This window comes from Pristis pectinata, chromosome 5, assembly GCF_009764475.1.
Source record: "Pristis pectinata isolate sPriPec2 chromosome 5, sPriPec2.1.pri, whole genome shotgun sequence".
Classification (NCBI taxonomy): domain Eukaryota; kingdom Metazoa; phylum Chordata; class Chondrichthyes; order Rhinopristiformes; family Pristidae; genus Pristis; species Pristis pectinata.
In genome coordinates this window covers 84,382,630-84,399,796 of record NC_067409.1, presented here as the reverse complement: position 1 = coordinate 84,399,796, position 17,167 = coordinate 84,382,630, and the positions used below count along the sequence as shown (strand labels likewise).

At 39.8% G+C, this 17,167-nt stretch overlaps 1 protein-coding gene across 2 annotated transcripts in view; it reads right to left on the bottom strand.

The window, feature by feature from the left end:
* LOC127570353 (catenin delta-2-like) overlaps positions 1 to 13,927 on the bottom strand; it is a 909,541-nt gene extending 895,614 nt beyond the window's left edge. The window contains exon 1 of one of the 2 annotated variants that reach the window (XM_052015821.1): positions 13,666 to 13,927. The gene's annotated coding sequence lies outside the window, so the exon portion shown is untranslated. The remainder of the gene's footprint in view (positions 1 to 13,665) is intronic. The other variant, XM_052015822.1, reaches the window with a different exon arrangement.
* Between the last annotated feature and the right edge of the window lie 3,240 nt (positions 13,928 to 17,167).

Here is a 17,167-nt window from a genome sequence, read left to right as displayed (position 1 = left end):
GAGAAACTTGAATTGCAAACCAGGGAAGCATACAAACCTGAAGGAAGCGCTATCAGAACACCCTGCAGTTCCCACAATTTGACATACATGCACGAATTGATTTTGGAAAAAAGTCTCAACTCAACAAATCATCTTTACCAGTTATAAAACATGACACCTTCAGAATTAATGGGTTTTCAATGCTCAAAATCAAGTCAGTTCACCTTTGGCTTAAAATGAAATGATCTCTGTAAAACTGCCATACCAAGTTAGAAAGCCTCACAAATGTGCACAATCCAATTACAACAGCAAATAAATTTTTTAAAAAGTTTGTTGAAATAATTCCTCTCTGTGGGGACTGAAAATGCAGCTATCGGCCATTGAGTGGAGGTTCCTTTTTTGACCTCTTTCAATGAGGAAACAACCAGGAAGACAGATGAAAAGATTCAAGGATGTGCTCAAACCCCTCCCCCTTGAAAAAGTGCCAAGTTCCCACTGACTCCTGAGAATTCCTGGATCAAGGCCACTCAGAATGGAGAAGGAACATGCAGAATGGTATTCACAACATCGAGTCTATGCATCAGCAGTACATTGAAGCACCACTTCACAAACTACCCATCCAATGCAAGAGTGTGCAGTTCCCACACCGACCTCACTACCCATCTTAGAACCCACAGAATCAGTGTGGAAGTAAGTCATTCATGATCCCAAAGTATTGCCCAAGAAGAGATCCAAAATGTGAAAATATCCCTCAATTTTTATGGACTAGTTGTAGGAATTGTATTTGAAGGCAATGGCCCAAAACCATCTTTTCCAGTTTATGTTTCGTTACATTAAAAAAATGCTATTCTGCACAGATTTTAACTGCAGTAAGAGTTAAAATAAATTCATTGAGTCTGTGCATTTAATCTCTTCAACATTGCTATTGGAATTGTCATTGAAGTTAGAATTTGCATTCCATCCATGCAGCTGCCCTGAGTAAATGCACCAATTTACTGTTACTGGTACTCTAATCTACAATGCTATTTTCATATTGGTTGCTGAACTATAAAATCACTCATGACCTTCACTGATAGACCTGAAGTCTAAATGTTCTCGACTGCATGGTAACAACTTCAGTTAAATTAATATGAAATAAAATCATAGAAGCTTGATGCTCAAATTCAATTCTTAAACTGCTCCTGTTGAATAGAACTGGATAAAACTAGCCTTTTTATTCCCACAGGTGCAGGCTAAGTTTGCCTATTTTGACTGAAGAGCCAAACAAGTAATTAAATCTGTAAATAAGTTCAATGAGCAATTAGAGCATAAAGCTGGGACATTATTGTGATTGTCAATTCAATTATTGGCCATTTTTAATTGCACAATGATTATACCTTCAATGACGTTCACCGCCAAGAAAATTCTGAGCAATCCAGGCCACCGAACAATTTCACATATTTTATGAAACATTTGATTGCCACCTCAGTAATCAGAGAAAAAAAAGGGAATATTAGAGGGAGTTATGGTTACATTTACATCCTCTATAGAGCAATTTACCAAATTCAAAACATTAAATAATAGAGGAAAAGGGATCAATATTACAAGTAGATGGTATCAAAGTAGGTATTTTGTTTTAGTCAACATTAATAAAACAAAACACTGTTTATCTGTGTTCATACCAAACAACTGGAGAAAGTCAGTAAAGGTTTCCTGCCATTTATCCAAGTGCAGTATGTTAATTCACTGTTTAAGAAACCAGGTTCACAAACACTGACAGGTTTACCATTTCATAACCCCAATGAACGATGGACTAGGCAACAAAAGCAATAACAAGGCAAGTTTTCTTTTTCCTGAACATGCAACAGAACTTCAAATTAACCATCAGCATTATTAACATTACACATTATATCCAACAGAGCAGTTCTTCTACTATTATAGTAATAGTGCTTAACAAATCATGTTTTGTCAGTTAATTTGACAGACAGGCCCTTCAAAACAGACATGAGCCCCATCAAGGTCAACTTCTTTGTCAGTCATCTGTGCAATAGGTTGGTGTAAATTGAAGGCCTCCATCATTACAAGAGACAATTTAACAAAAGTGGCCTGGAAACAGCTGCTCTAAGTGTCATAAGGAGAATTCAGAGATGCAGTTGCCTAGAAAATCACTTGCATAATGCTATTTTTAAGCTAGTATTATTGTTAAACTGAGAAGAGATTCCACCACCTATATTGAAATACTATAATGACCACTTCCAGATTGTTTTTAATCACTCTGTAAAGTCAATAAGGAACTTCCACATAACTCATAGCAGGGAAAGCTGGACCACATAATATTTGAGGCACCAATTTTTGGGCCCTCCCAAGACAATCTTCCCAGTACAACATAGAATTGAGACTCCTGCCATGTAAGTTTACCTACAACCTGCGGGCCTCTACACCTTAGCAGCTTGGTAAATTGGTTTATTATTGTCACCTGTACTGAGGTGCAGTGAAAAGCTTGTCTTGCACACCGTTCATACAGATCAATTCGTTACACAGTGCATTGAGGTAGTAAAAGGTAAAATAACAGAAGGCAGAATAAAGCATTACAGTTATAAAGTACAGTGCAGGTAGACAATAAGGTGCAAGGTCATAATGAGGTAGATTGTGAGGTCAAGATCCATTTTATCGTACTAGGGTACCTTTCAATAGTCTTATAACCAGCGGAATAGAAGCTGTCCTGGAGCCTGGTGCTACATAGCTTTCAGGCTTTTGTATCTTCTGCCCGATGGGAGGGGGGAGAAGAGAGAATGTCTGGGGTGGGTAGGATCTTTGATTATGCTGGCTGCTTTACCGAGGCAGCGAGAAGTATAGACAAGAGTCCACGGAGGGGAGGCTGATTTCCGTGATGTGCTGAGCTGTGTCCACAATTCTATGCAGTTTTTTGCTGTCATGGACAGAGCAGTTATCATACAAAGCCTTGATGCATCTTAGCTGTGGTGTCTATGTGGTTGGACCAGGCCAGGCTATTGGTGATGTTCACTCCTAGGAACTTAAAAGCTCTCGGCCCTCTCGACCTTGGCACCATTGATGTAAACAGGAGCATGTGCACTGCCCCCCTTCCTGAAGTTAATGACCAGCTCTTTTGTTTTGCTGACATTGAAGGAAAGGTTCCTACTCTGACTCATCGTTATTTGAGATACAGCCTACTACGGTGGCATCATCTGCAAACTTGTTGATGGAGTTAGAGCAGAATCTGACCACGCAGTCATGAACGTATTGGCAGTAGAGTAGGGGGCTGAGGACGCAGCCATCCATATGGGGCACCACAGTGTTGAGAATAACCATGGCAGAGATGTTGCTGCCTATCCTTACTGACTGCAGTCTGTTGGTCAGGAAGTCAAGGATCCAGTTGCAAAGGGAGGTGTTTCAGGTGCATACACAGCCCCACCACCACCTTACTCCAACATGCCACCCAACTCAGACCCTTATCTTTCACCATCCCCACAACAACTATCAATTCCAATGCTCTTCTAACCCCCCCTGATCCAACATACCAACCACCAGTCCTTTTCCTGATATTTCGCATCCCTCATTCTCTAACAAAACTGTGACATTTCAGGCTTTGAGCCCTTCCACCATTTAACACCAATCCTCCACCCACAGCACTGGCTCAAATGGGCCCTTTGTTACAGAACCCAGTCTCAGAAAGGTGCACCAAGTGACATATTTCTAGTAATAAAATTTAGCAACACATCTTTGTTTATCGCGTCCATCTTACATAATCTTTAGAATATCAAGGCAAGTGAATGCTCTAAACTACTTAGAGAAGTAGTGAAATTCCCAAATAGAATCCCCTTGAATCACTTCTGCTCCAGATGTTAAGTAGTTTACAGGGTAAGATGATGCAAAAATAAAAGGGGCCCTCATCAGACACCTATGGGTCGAAACAGCAGAATGCTTAAAGGAATAAAAAAACTGCAGCTGTGAATTCAATAGTAAATTCAGAAGGCTGAGAAAGTACATGGAAAAAAAATCAGATGCCAATAAAGGGGACAAGAAGCATTAAGGGATTTAGCATCTTTAAATTGCCAGATTCATTTAAGTGCATCCAAGACGATTAAGGGAATCAAGGAACTTAGAGGTTCTAACTATCAGAGTCCAACCTTCAATAGCTAGAAGCAAAGGACCAGGCAACTAACTGAAAGACTGCGGATGTGGTATTACTGTTTAAAATGGAAGGTATAGACACATCGTAAATAAGAAATCCAATTATACACCAACTGAAAATGTGGTTGATAAAGAGAAAGAAAGGCAAACACTGCAGAAGGATATCAACAGTTAAATGGATAAGAAAGCTTTCAAATGGAATTCAATTGTTAAGTGTGAAATAGTGCAATTGAGATTCTAAGTTTAGAGGAGCAAATGAATCCCAGAGCACAAGTCAACAACTTCCTGAAGGTGGAAAGGCAGGAATGCAAAGGTGGATAAGAATACACAAGATACTTTCCTTTATTGGCCAGTTCACAATTTCTTAGCAGGGAAAACATGCCAGACCTAAAATACTTTTCCAATCTACATTCTGATTATATTGAAAAATCTAACAATCGCACTTGAGGGTTCAGAAGAAATGGGAGGATATTGCCACAGCAGGAGAGTTTTAGTAATGAGGAATGATCGACTAGGCTGGAAATAACTGAGAGAAAGGAGATTTTAATTGAGGCATACAAAATTATCAAAGGATTAGTAAGATTGAATAAGAATCCAGTGCCCTTAGCAGAAATATCCGTCTCTAGAAAATGCACACAAAGTTATAGAAGGATTATGATTTGAGGAGAACATTTTTCACCCAGAGTGGTGGGGATCTGGAACATCGTGATCTAACCCAAAGGGCTACAGGTGGAATGCTGGAAGTGGGATCTTACCAAAAAGTTCTCTTTTTGCCAATGTAAGCTGAATAATTTTCTCAGTGTCATAGATTATTGTGGCTCTACGATAGTTAGTTTTGTCACAAATGTACCTGTCTTGGAGTGCGGATTTCACGCACAGCCCAAGAAAAGCCTCTTCGTGAGATTGGAAAATAGCAAATTCAACTCCTTTCTTCAAGAAGGGAGACTAAAAGCAGGAAATCACAGTCAAACCAGTTAGTTTAACAGGCTTCCACAATTCTTCTGTATTGCAGGGCACTTTGGAAAACCCAAGATAATCAGGCAAAATCAACATGGCTTTGTGAAAGGGAAATCATGTTTGACAAATTTATTGGAATTCTTGGAAGCAGCAATGTGTTATGAATAAAAAGGGAACTGGTGGATGTCCTATACTTAGATTTCCAGAAGGCATTTGATAAGTTTCTGCATAAAAGCTCATTGTGTAGGAGGAAACAAATTGGTGTGAATATCAGGTTGGCTGGCTAACAGGAAACAAGTTAGGCATAAATATACCTTTCCCTGGCTGGCAAGATGTAATGAGTGGTGTATCACAGATGCACGGTCCTGGGTCCTCAACCTTTTACAATTTATATACATGTCTTGGATGAAGGTACCAAAAGGTATGGAATTGGAATATTATTGTCACTTGTACTGAGGTACAGTGAAAAACTTGCATACCATTCATACAGATCAATTCATTGTATAGTGCATTGAGGTAGTAAAAGGTAAAACAATACAGAATACAGAGTAAAGTATCACAGCTATAGAGAAAGTGGAGTGTAGGTAGACAATAAGGTGCAAGGTCACAACGAGGTAGATTGTGAGGTCAAGAGTCCATCTTACCATACTAGGGAACCATTCAATAGTCTTATAATAGTGGGATAGAAGCTATCCTTGAGCTTGGTGGTACGTGCTTTCAGGCTTTTGTATTTTCTGCCTGATGGGAGAGGGGAGAAGAGAGAATGTCTGGGGTGCGTGGGATCTTTGATTATGCTGGCTGCTTTACTGAGGCAGCAAGAAGCGTAGAGTCCATGAAGGGGAGGCTGGTTTCCATGATGTGCTGAGCAGTGTCCACAAAGCAAGTGGTGAACAGAACACAAGGAGATCACAAAATGATAGAGATAGGTTAAACAAGTCAATACAGAATTGGCAAAATACGTAAGAAAATGTAAAATTATCCACTTCGGCAGGACAAATAAAAAAATATTACTTGAATGATAAGAGATTGCAGAGTGCCGAGGTGCAGAGAGATCTGCTTCCCCTTGTGCATGATTCCCAGAAGGCTGATATGCAAGTACAGCAAAGTATTCGAAAAGCTAATGCTATTGTTCATTGCTAGGGGAAGTTAATACAAAAGTAAGGACATTATACTTCACATATAGGGCAGGGAGACCACATCTGGAGTACTGTGTGCAGTACTGGTCTCTTTGTTTAAGGAAGCAGTTCAAAGAGGCTTTACCAAAGTAGTACGTGGATTGGGCAGTGGGTGCAATGAGGAAAGATTGGACAGGCTACATTCCTGGCCACTAGAGTTTAGAAAACAGGAGTTGACTGAAACATATGATCTTGATGGGTTCTTGACAGGGCAGATGTTTCAACCTCTAGATCACTGTTTAAAAATAAGGGGTTGCCTATGTAAGGCAGAGATGAGGCATTTTATTTTCCTATCAAGAGTGTTATGAATCTTTGGAACCCTCTTCCTCAAACAGCAGTGGAAGCAGAGTCTTTGAATATTTTTAATGCAGAATAAGATAAACGAGTGAGTGAAAAGTTAGCATGGTAGACAGGAATCTAGAGTCGAAGTTATAATCAAATCAGCCATGATCTTATTAAATGGCAGAGCAGAATCAAGGAGTTGAATGAACTACTCTTATTCTAATTCGTATGCAGTATTGGCCATGGATATTGTTCAAATTTCATTTTGTCTGTAAAATGCCCAATTGTGAAAATAATTTGTAAATTTACTTGACTGCCTGCCAGCATGGTCAACAGCTTAATCCATATTCAAATCTTCCTAGAGCCATTTCTTGTCAACTATGACCTGTTGCTTTCGTGAACATCTGAAAATCTACTTTAGTAATAGGTAGACTGACAGATCTTGAATACAAGTGCATTACAGCACACAGTTGGTTAAAATTAGATTTATCTCAGACTTCTCCCTTTTTATAAAAATACTATTGATTCTGTCTCTTCCTTTTCACATCTGTAGCACACAGTCACTTCTCTTTCATAGCTCAGGATTTTGTAGCTTTTCCATCCTACAGCTAATGGCATCCACGGTCTATTTTGCAAAACTGACAACACACAGCTTAACAGGAAATCCCAAAGTTACAGTCAGTTACAACAGATTCAGTTCTGTTGCACAGGTTGCTCTGATTACGGCTTTCCCCACTAGAATAAAAAAGGAAATAACTTGAATTACCATGATTTTAAGCTATTTATAAGCTTGTTTCACCTTAACAGTCATGCACAACTTTTCTTTGCAGGGACAGAAGATTGACAATCCAAAACACTGTTTAGGACTATTCACATGAACAGGGAAGACTCAGATTTTCCCATTCTGTGCTCTGGTGCTAGATTCCTCATGGAATCCAGTGCCACAGCACCAACCTCCTGCAGTTTCCTAGCAGTGGCACTGGACATGGAATGCTGAGTGTGCTCCACGGTAGACTTGGTGCAGGTTCAACAATTTCATTCATTTCAGTGGACAATAACAGGTCCAAGAAAGGCAACTTTTCAGGTCATTTACATTTTTCAAGCTAATTCAACTGATCGGGTTAACAAATGTAATCAATTGCTTTTACGTGCTTTCAAGTGTTTTAATTGTTTTATGTTTTTAAAAATACAAAATAACAGTTAAGTTTCTAATAGTATGATTAATTTATCATTTTTGATTATTTTTGAATATTTGTGAATTTCTTGGCATTCACAGACATTGAGTTCTGACAGCTGGTTCCACCTGCGGGGATAGCTCAACCAGCTGTCAAAGTTCCACAGGGCCTTGTGGATTAGAACTCAGCTTCAGAGTCTTGGCTGGTGCATTAGAATCAGCCTTTATCCAGTGATTAAAATCATCACCAGCTATTGGTGACCACATAGGAGCCTCAGCCATCTTGAAGGTACTGCAGATAAGTGCAGATATGGGAACAGCCAGCATGGTGTCTTGCTGCTCACTGAGGCGAGCCAGACGGAACTCTGCCACAGGCTGAACATGTGTTGCACATTACAGAATACACCGACAAGCGTATATTTCATTGCCAGAGCACTGAGTTTTCAAATGATGTACTATCATAATTACTGATTAGCAAACTGTGTCTAAAAAAAACACTAATTTTAAGCATGTGCATTGGTATTCAGTCACAGATATTTAAAAATACAAAAGGGAAAATTTCTTAATTTATTCATTCCACTTTCTACCTTAATCATAAGTGGACTCTCCCATCTTTATTTTGTGCCATCTACAGTTTAAGAACAATTGAACATTCTCTCTCTCACATTTCTGGTTATCTGAAAATTCTTCAATGTGATTGATTGCTCTACCAGCGTGATGACATCTCTGCTGCTGATTAACAGGAATCTGACAGCAACAGAGTTTTGGAAATGGGGAAGTTCTCACTAAAGTGTTATATCATGTGGGAAGTTCTGTTTTTGAGATCAGCAAGTGGCACTGCTCCACCACTGGCTGTCAATCCTGGACACTCTCTCCTCTTCCCCCCCCCCCCCCCCCCACCACTACTAATTTGTTTTGCTTATTAATTTCACGTTTCCTCTGTTTCTACTCACTTACAGACTCTTCTTCAGAAGCTCCCTCTCTCACTAACCCTTCTTTCCCATACACATCTTTCCTCTGTGACAACAACATACAAGTAACACACACAAATACAGCTTCCCTCCCTCTATAAAATGGGTTAATAACTCCCATTAGTTATCTGAAACATTTGCCTTCAGAAGGTCAACAATTCATACTGGACAAATAAAACTCAAATACTTGCTCTTCACTCTGCATGAAAAGAAAGCTTTCAAACGTCTAAAGACAAAATTGATAACGCTGGACATAAGAATAAACACTCTAAATTCAACGCTTTCAACTTCACATTCTAGTACTACATTCTATTACCCCTAGTTCACAGCTCCCTTTGGAGAGTGCTTGAGGGAGCTGACTTTCCTACTGAAATAAGGTAGGTTTAATGATGCTTGCAGTTAGCAAAATGTATTTCATCCAGCAATACAGCAGGGGACAGATACCAGATGAATTCCAAATCTCTAGTTTCTATGACTCAGTTTCTGTACCAATGATGCCTCTTTGCTATTAATTTCTCAAAAAATGAAGGATAGAAGGAAGTTTACCTGGGGGCACATGCCTGACTCCAACAACATCTGAGCCAGTACTTTTTCTGCCTCTGGTATTACACATCTAAAATGCAACAGAGGCACCTGCCACATTTAAAAACTAAACTTTCCTATAAATCTGTTTTCTTTTGCTCAGGAACCACCTTGGTGCTCACTGCCCCACTGTGTTCCTAATTTACTGATAGTGGCACAAACAAGTCTTTCTGAAAATCCACGCAGGCTCAGCACTGCTCAAGATGTACATCCACAAAGATTCAGCAGAAATGCACATATTACACCCAGAAGACAGATTAAAATGAAGCAAGGTGTTGTGCAGAAGTGTGATCAAATTTCCCACTCCAAAACCCCATCACACGAAAAGAAAGGAAGACAGATCTTCATGTGCAACTTTCTTGCCAATTCAAAGATTTCCCATGGTACTGTACAGCTAACAAAACACTAAATATTTAGTCCTTGTTGTAATGTAGGAAATCCAGCAACCAATTTGCACACAACAGATTTCCTACAAACAGTAGTGTAATAATGGCCAAATAGACTTTAAGTAATTTGAGTGAGATAAGTATTGACTGATATGCTGCAGATAACTGGCTTCTTCTTCAAAATAGTGTCATAGTATCTGTAAGTTCCAAAGAGCAAAAATAATCTAAGTTAATCATCTCAACCAAAAAACTGCCCCTCCAATGGTGCGGGATTCCCACAGTGCATTAAAAAAAATTCTTTAAAACAAAGACAGGAGAACCACCTGCCCCATTTAGGTGAGGTATCCTTTATGGTCAAGAAATTACAACTTTGTGAGATATTCAATTTGAACCAAATGAAAACCCTCATGTGGCCCACTCTAACAGCTACACCATAGCACTAAAGCCTATGCAAGTACTTTGCTCTGTCAATTAGGTTTTATATCCCATATCTGGTCTAGATACGGACTTCACTTTCATCTCCACAACACTGCCATTCCTTTTAACTCCATCCAAACTACTGTGTATGGTTTGTAACTTCCAGTTTTAATTAAACTCTTCACCACACCAGCACACCAGTCACATTCAAACCCACTCCTGCATGCCCAAAAATACCAAACCTTACAGAGTAACTTATCCCCTTCTGCTTCATTGCATTGATGTCATCCATAAACTCCATGGATCCTCACATTTATGCTTCATTCTGAGCCAGTCATTTTTTTCCTCCCAGTTTTCAACTTCAGTGGATATGCTCCATTCCTCCCATTTTCCCCTCTTGCATCAGTGGTAGAGCATTCTGTCATCCACAGTTCCTCCCTGAACCACATTATGACTTACTGCATTTATGTCTATTCATCCAAGCTTTTGGTCACCTCTCCAAACTTTCTGCCCAAAAAAAGAACAAAATAGGATACTTCTGAATATTAATAGTGCCAATTAAATCAGAATTTCTTGTAATGTTTCCAATACAAAATTAAATATGATTCTAGGAAAAAATATTGGAGCTAATTTTAACTCTGATTCTGCTTAAGGGCTGGGCCATCTTGAATAATTTATATTCTACTAACTAAAACCAATGTCAGAGCAGGCAGACGTGAGCAGAAATTGCATTGGGGCTAAAAGGAGTGAGCAGGGGCCAACAGAAAGCTACAACAGAGGCATTGTTCCTTTAGAAAGCCAATACTTGAGAGAAAGATAAGGCAGGGCTGGGAAAGTTGGAGGATTCCTTGAGGGGCTCAGGTTTGTGCTTCTTCTGGCTCAGGTGATCTTTGAAAAAGCAATATCTGAGTCAAAGATGGAGTAACCATTGTCATTTGCACACAAACAGAAACCATCAGGAGAGAAGTCTTTACCAGAAACAAAAAAGCTATGGATTTTCCAAAAACTATATTAATAACAAACTAGACAAAATCCCAAAAGGCAACTATACCAAACAGGTAAATATGGAGGACTCTGCAAATTACCAGAAGTTTCTGTCATGAGTTTTGCCATAATAATTTATTGGCAATAACTGAAATAAATTGACATAACCAGACTTTGATCCTGCACTATGAGTTATTATGCAGAAGAATGTTTCCACTGAGTTGTTTGATGTAGTTAAAAATATAATACATAATATTAAAGTATTTCTTTCCAACAGTTGAGTCTTTTTCAAACAAAAACAGAAATGCTGGAAGAACTCAACCAGTCAAGCAGCATCTGTGGAATGAAAAAAAAGTAATATTTCAGGTTGAAAATCCTTCAGTCTTTTTCTACTTTTAAAAGTAGTCAGTTTGTTAGGCGATCATAATGAAGGTATTTCATTTCTTCCAATGACAATTTAATAAATTGAGCAGATTCTAAACTTTAGCAGTTCTGCCAGAGCTCCAAGTGAAGAAATAATTGGAAAAGGGAGACACACAACCCTCAAAAGGCCTTTCCAAGAATGCACAGCTCTGTGTCTGAAAGCACTGAATGAGTACAGCCTGAAGCTTGCTTTCTCGAGCTCTAGATTAGAAAAGGATTCGTCCTCCATCCTGATCCTCAAGCTGGTCAGGGTGATCAGCAGCTGAACCACGTCCAACAAGTAAAACTGGGTTTAACCTGCAATCTGTCCCAAGTTAATTAATCCAAGTCAAGAAGCCAGGAGAGGCACAATAACAGTGCTGAAAGCATTTACAGGCAGAAAAATAAAAATCAGCTGAGATCCCCCCGCGTTCATGCCTCCAGCAGGTTAACAGCTTGCTGACAACTATGGTCTGGGCTCATCAGACACACAATCATCGGGTCATCAGCACAATTTCCTTCAAGAGGGGAAGGAGAAAATGAAGTCATTAATCTGATTTCCGTTGTTTGAAACCTAATTGGTTAGGTAATAGATTTTCAGTGCACTAGATAGTGAATTAATTTCAACCTGCTTTATGTTATTATATGCTGGATAAAAGTAAATGGAGGAACAGGCCTTGGCACGTTGGCTAGGTAGTGAATCAAATGACAAGTTTAAAAATTCGACCTTCTCCACAGTGGGGCAAATTGAGCTGAAGATATGGGGATGGGCGAACGAAAATAAAGTCAACGTGTTTAGGAATACATGTATGAATTTTGGGCAGTAACCAACGACACGTTAGAGGCGCCTTCAATCGCCTCCGGATCCCACTTCATTCACCGACAGCTTTATGCATGGTTGTTATTTCGACCCCAGATGCACTCAGAACAGCAGCCACGGTCAAATCTGCGGACCTCTACTTAGTCGATAGACTGCCACTTGATGCTGGAAGCCCACAGCATATATGGTATCCCTTTTGCTTTTGGGGGAGGGAAGGAAATCAAGCTGGAGACGTGGGTGAAACCCCATCCCTCCCTGTCTGATCTACGCCTTAATTCAGCTCCGAAAGACTGAGATGTTTTGGCATTGAACAAAGCAGATTCTCCCTCGTAAATGAATGTTGCAAAATACCTTATTGGATTAACCAGTCCTGACTTTTCCTTTTATTATTTCTGTTGGACCCACGCACTGGTAGACAAGATCGATAACCAGCTCAGCGAGGGGGGTGGTGGGTTTAAACCAAGTCTCCTAACTCCCGACGCAGAGTAATGCCCTAAAACGGCGAAATATTATTCATTTATGTAACTGTTATTTAACGCCGTAGTACCAGCAATAACGTCGCACCCAAATGATGGCTGATGTAAAACAGCAGTATCACAACTTAAATCCTAGAAATTCAGATGCGGAATCAAGATGCGCGAACTTAAGTAAACGAATTTTTTTTGAAAAAGGTTCTCTTTTAGATTTTTCATTCAGTTATTACATTAAAACGGCAATATCCGCGTGACAAATGCAATCTGATACTTTTTGATCCCTTTTGAATTTTAGCAGCAGTTTTCTTGCAACAGAGATGCACAATGTAACGCCTCCATCCCACCTTACAGCCGGCTCCAGTCCCCTTCCTCCGCCGGCTGCGCACACACTGATGCAAGACGTCGGTGACATTAAGGAGCCGCATGATTAAAACAAAAGTATGATGCATCCCCCTTTCTTTCATGTATAAAACTAGGGTTCACCACCACGAACACAGTGAAGTAGTGTCTAGATACGAAATTACAGCAGCCCTATACGACAATGGAGACACGGATCTGGGTTGACGGGAGTCAGAACAGAGCCATTAAATATACATCAAAATATCACATTTCCATTAGCGCTAGCGGTCAATGGCAAAGCTAAAATTAATTTCTGGCGTCTTTTGTCCGAGTACGCAAAATATTAATTGCACTTGCAGGCACATTTTTTTTAAAACACCCCGTCTCTTTCACCACCACCCTCAATCCCACCCCACCCCCAACTGCAGGAGGAGACACCATTTCATTATCTGAACCCTACACATAATCTCTACAATGACTAGGAAAGCGGTTACTGTCTCTTGGTAACGGAGCGGTGCTTCTTTAACTCATTTTAAACCACCTTAAACTAATTATCTTGCACGAGAGAAAATGTCATTTTCGTTTGGACTTACCGAGTCCGTGCGCCTCCAGGTAACGTCAGATGGGGTGTGGGGAAAGCGGTCTCTCTCTCTCGGGCTTTGAGAGAGAAAAAAAAGAACAAAAAAAAATCCTAGAGAAGGTGCACTGGCATCATCCTATCAGGGAAAAGCTGAGAGGGAACAGAGCAACATCAGCATCCGCCAAGACAGTGCAGGAAGCGCTCGGTTCCACCGTGCAGCAGCAGCGCTGCTCCGTAGTCTCCTCCCCACCCTTTCCCCGTCTCCGTCTCTCGCGCTAGCTCCGGGATAGAAGCGCGAGAACTGTCGGGAGTCTCCCTCCGTCTCCCTGCGCAAACGCGGTATCTCCCGCCCCGAAACAGTCCCAGCCCCTCACAAACGATAGAGGCCACGGCCCAAGGCAGCCAGTCGTAGTCATCAGCCAGCAAGGAGGAGGGGGAGGCAGGTAACCAATCGCAATGACCACCAAGTCAATGGATTTCACCCACCCCGCCGACTGAGGACAGTCAATAGTTAAGTTTCTTCCCTCTCAATTCTTCCTCAACTCCTACCAAGCCTTCAAAGGGTCTTTGGTGGAATGTATGCGAAGTTCTGGTGAGCTTTGCCCAACAACTGTTCGCCTCTTTGGCTTTAACGGCTTCTTTTTAGCGTGCCTGGCTTGCACGGTAAATGACTTCTGTGGGGGCGATCATCATAGGGCTTCGACGAGAGGGGGGAGCCAAAGAAGGTGAGAATAGTCTTGGGACACATGCTGGAATCTGGAGCAACACACAAAACTGTGCGGGACTGACCTGCTAAATTCCTCCAGCGTTTTGTGAGATTAGTCTGGGGTTTAAGATGAAAATGGTGAAGAGGTCAAGGGATTGGTGGGATAGCTCCAGAAAGGCTGAAAACTTGGGCATTGTGGCGTGGGTGAAAAGAATAATATTAGAAGCAGAGAGAGTACACTGATGTTCAATTAAAGAAGCCATTTTTTTATTTCTGTGTCACTCATTCTCCCAAGAATGAACATTTCCGTATCAATTATAAATAACTTCATTGGTTATTTTGTCTGTCCTCGTTTAAAACAAAATGGACTCTGGTGTTGTTGCCAATGGAAGCTACAGAAATGCAAAATTGTAATTCAAACTGGAGTTGAGATAGAACAATATGCAATTCAAATGCACATTCACTAATAGAGAAATTATTAAAAGTCAATCTACAATCTTAGAGAGTTCTGTATGTGTCTTTGTTAATAGAAGGAGTTAAAATTGACAAGTTTAAATGTGGCTACATCAGCTTCTAAATTTAGCTTTATTTAAATTAGGAACAGCTAGGACTTACAGCATCTTGAGTATGTTCACTGAGATCACAGCTATCTGTATCATAATTGCATCCACCTAATATTGGCTCCATGCTGTTGATATCCTTGGCTAGTAAAAATCTATTGATGTTAAGATTTAAAATTAATAATTGCGCTAGTATTCTATTGTGGGAATGATTTCCAAATGTGTACCACCATTCACATGAAGAAATGTTTCGTAGCTGTCTCATGAACAGCCTAGCTCTGATTTTAAGGTTATGTCTTCTTGTCCTTGTCCAAAAATGTGGGTTGGTAGGTTAATTGGCCATCATAAATTGCCTCAAGTGTGCAGGTACATGGTAGAATCTGGGAAGGTGATGGGAATGCGGGGAGAATAAAATGCGTTGAGAGAGGATTAGTGTGAAGTGGGTCGTTAATGTGGGTGTGGACCGAAGTGTGTGTTTCCATGCTGTATGACTGTGATTCCCCTACCAGAGGAAAATGTTTCTGCACCTGCTTTATCCATTCCTTTCACATTTAAAAAAAAAACACAATCAAATCACTCCTTCATTTACATTCAGTGTAATTCAAAACTAGTTTTTGTAATCCCTATAATCTAATCTTTAGGCCACAAATAATATTCTGGAGAATCAGGTTGAAATTAATAAAGGGGAAAATACTAACATCTATTATTAAGGATGTGGTAACAGGGCACTTGAATTATTAGGTAGAGTTAATGTGGTTTTAAGAAAGGGGAATCATGTTTGACAAATCTGTGTTTTGTCTGAGGATGTAACTGATGGAATGGATAAGGGGAGAGCTTGTGGATGTGGTAGAAGACATTTGATAAAGTGGCTCACAAAAGATTGTTACATAACCCTAAAACTTCTCTAAACTGGCTGGTAATTCATAGATTAATGGCCAGGTTACAACAGAAAAGAGTGAGGAAAAAAAGGCCATTTTTGCCCAGTGCCAGGATTGTTGACTGTTGGACTTAAGCAATTTGCATCTATATCAATTACTTAGGTCCAACAGTTAGTTAACTGGTAGTCGATCATGATACAAAGCTAGGTGGGAAAGTAAGTCCTGATAAGGACAGAAAGAATCTGCAAAGGAACATAGACATCTTAAATGATTGTGGAAAATGGGGTGTAACAAGGTGAAGTATAACATTATACACCTTGTTAGGAAGAATAGCAAACAGAATATCTTTGAGGTAAATTTAGTAAGTATTGGTATTCAAATTGATTGGAGTTTCCTGTATGGATCACAAAGTTAACGAGCAGGAAAAGCAGGCAAGTAGGAAGGTTAAGATGTCTTAGTGTCTACAGTGAAGAGACTGGTACATAAATCTGAAGAAGACATACTCCAATTATTTTGGGTTTGGTGAGTCCACACCCAGAGTACTGCATGCAGTTTCAGTCTCTCTTTATATAAGGAAAAGTATATTTAGTATTTGAGAGGTGCAACGAAAGTAAGCTAGAATAGCCTACATTATAGAGTTTAGAAGAATGAGAAATGGTTGTGTTAAAATAAATAAATTTGCAGGCACTGACAGAATACTTACTGAAAGACTCTTTCTCCTGGCTTAAGAGTAATAGCTTCAGAATAAGCTTGGGAGAAATTTATTTTCCAGAGGTTAATGAATTGTTAGAAGTCTCTACAAGAAAGGACAGATAAAATGTATAAGCAAATCTGAGACTGATAGATTTTTAGGTAATAAAGGAATCAAGGGATTTGGGCAGAGAGTACCAAAGTGGAGTTGATATAAAAGTTCAGCCATGATGTAGAATGATGAAGCAGACTCAAAAAGCTCAAAGACTTATTCCAACTCCTACTTGTTTTGTTCTTAATTTTCACTGCACCTCTTCAAAGGCCACATTATCCTTTCTAAGGTGCAGAGTACATAAGATATTGCTAACCAGGGTTTATGAAGCTATAGCAAAGCTTCTTCCCCTTTACGTTTCAGTTGCTGGCTAGAAAGGTGAACATTCAATTAACCTTTTTGATTACTTTTTGCACATGACAACCGTGCCTGAGTGAACTGTGTACATGGACCACTAAATTGCTTTGTACATCAAAAGGTTCATGACCAGCAGTACACATTAGTACAGCAAAAAGACAGCTGCTGACATCAAGATTCCAATGTAAAATATTTTAATAGTGCAAATGGAAAAATATTTGAATATACAATTTCTAGAAAAGATTTGTTAGGTTAAATATCTTCTACCAATT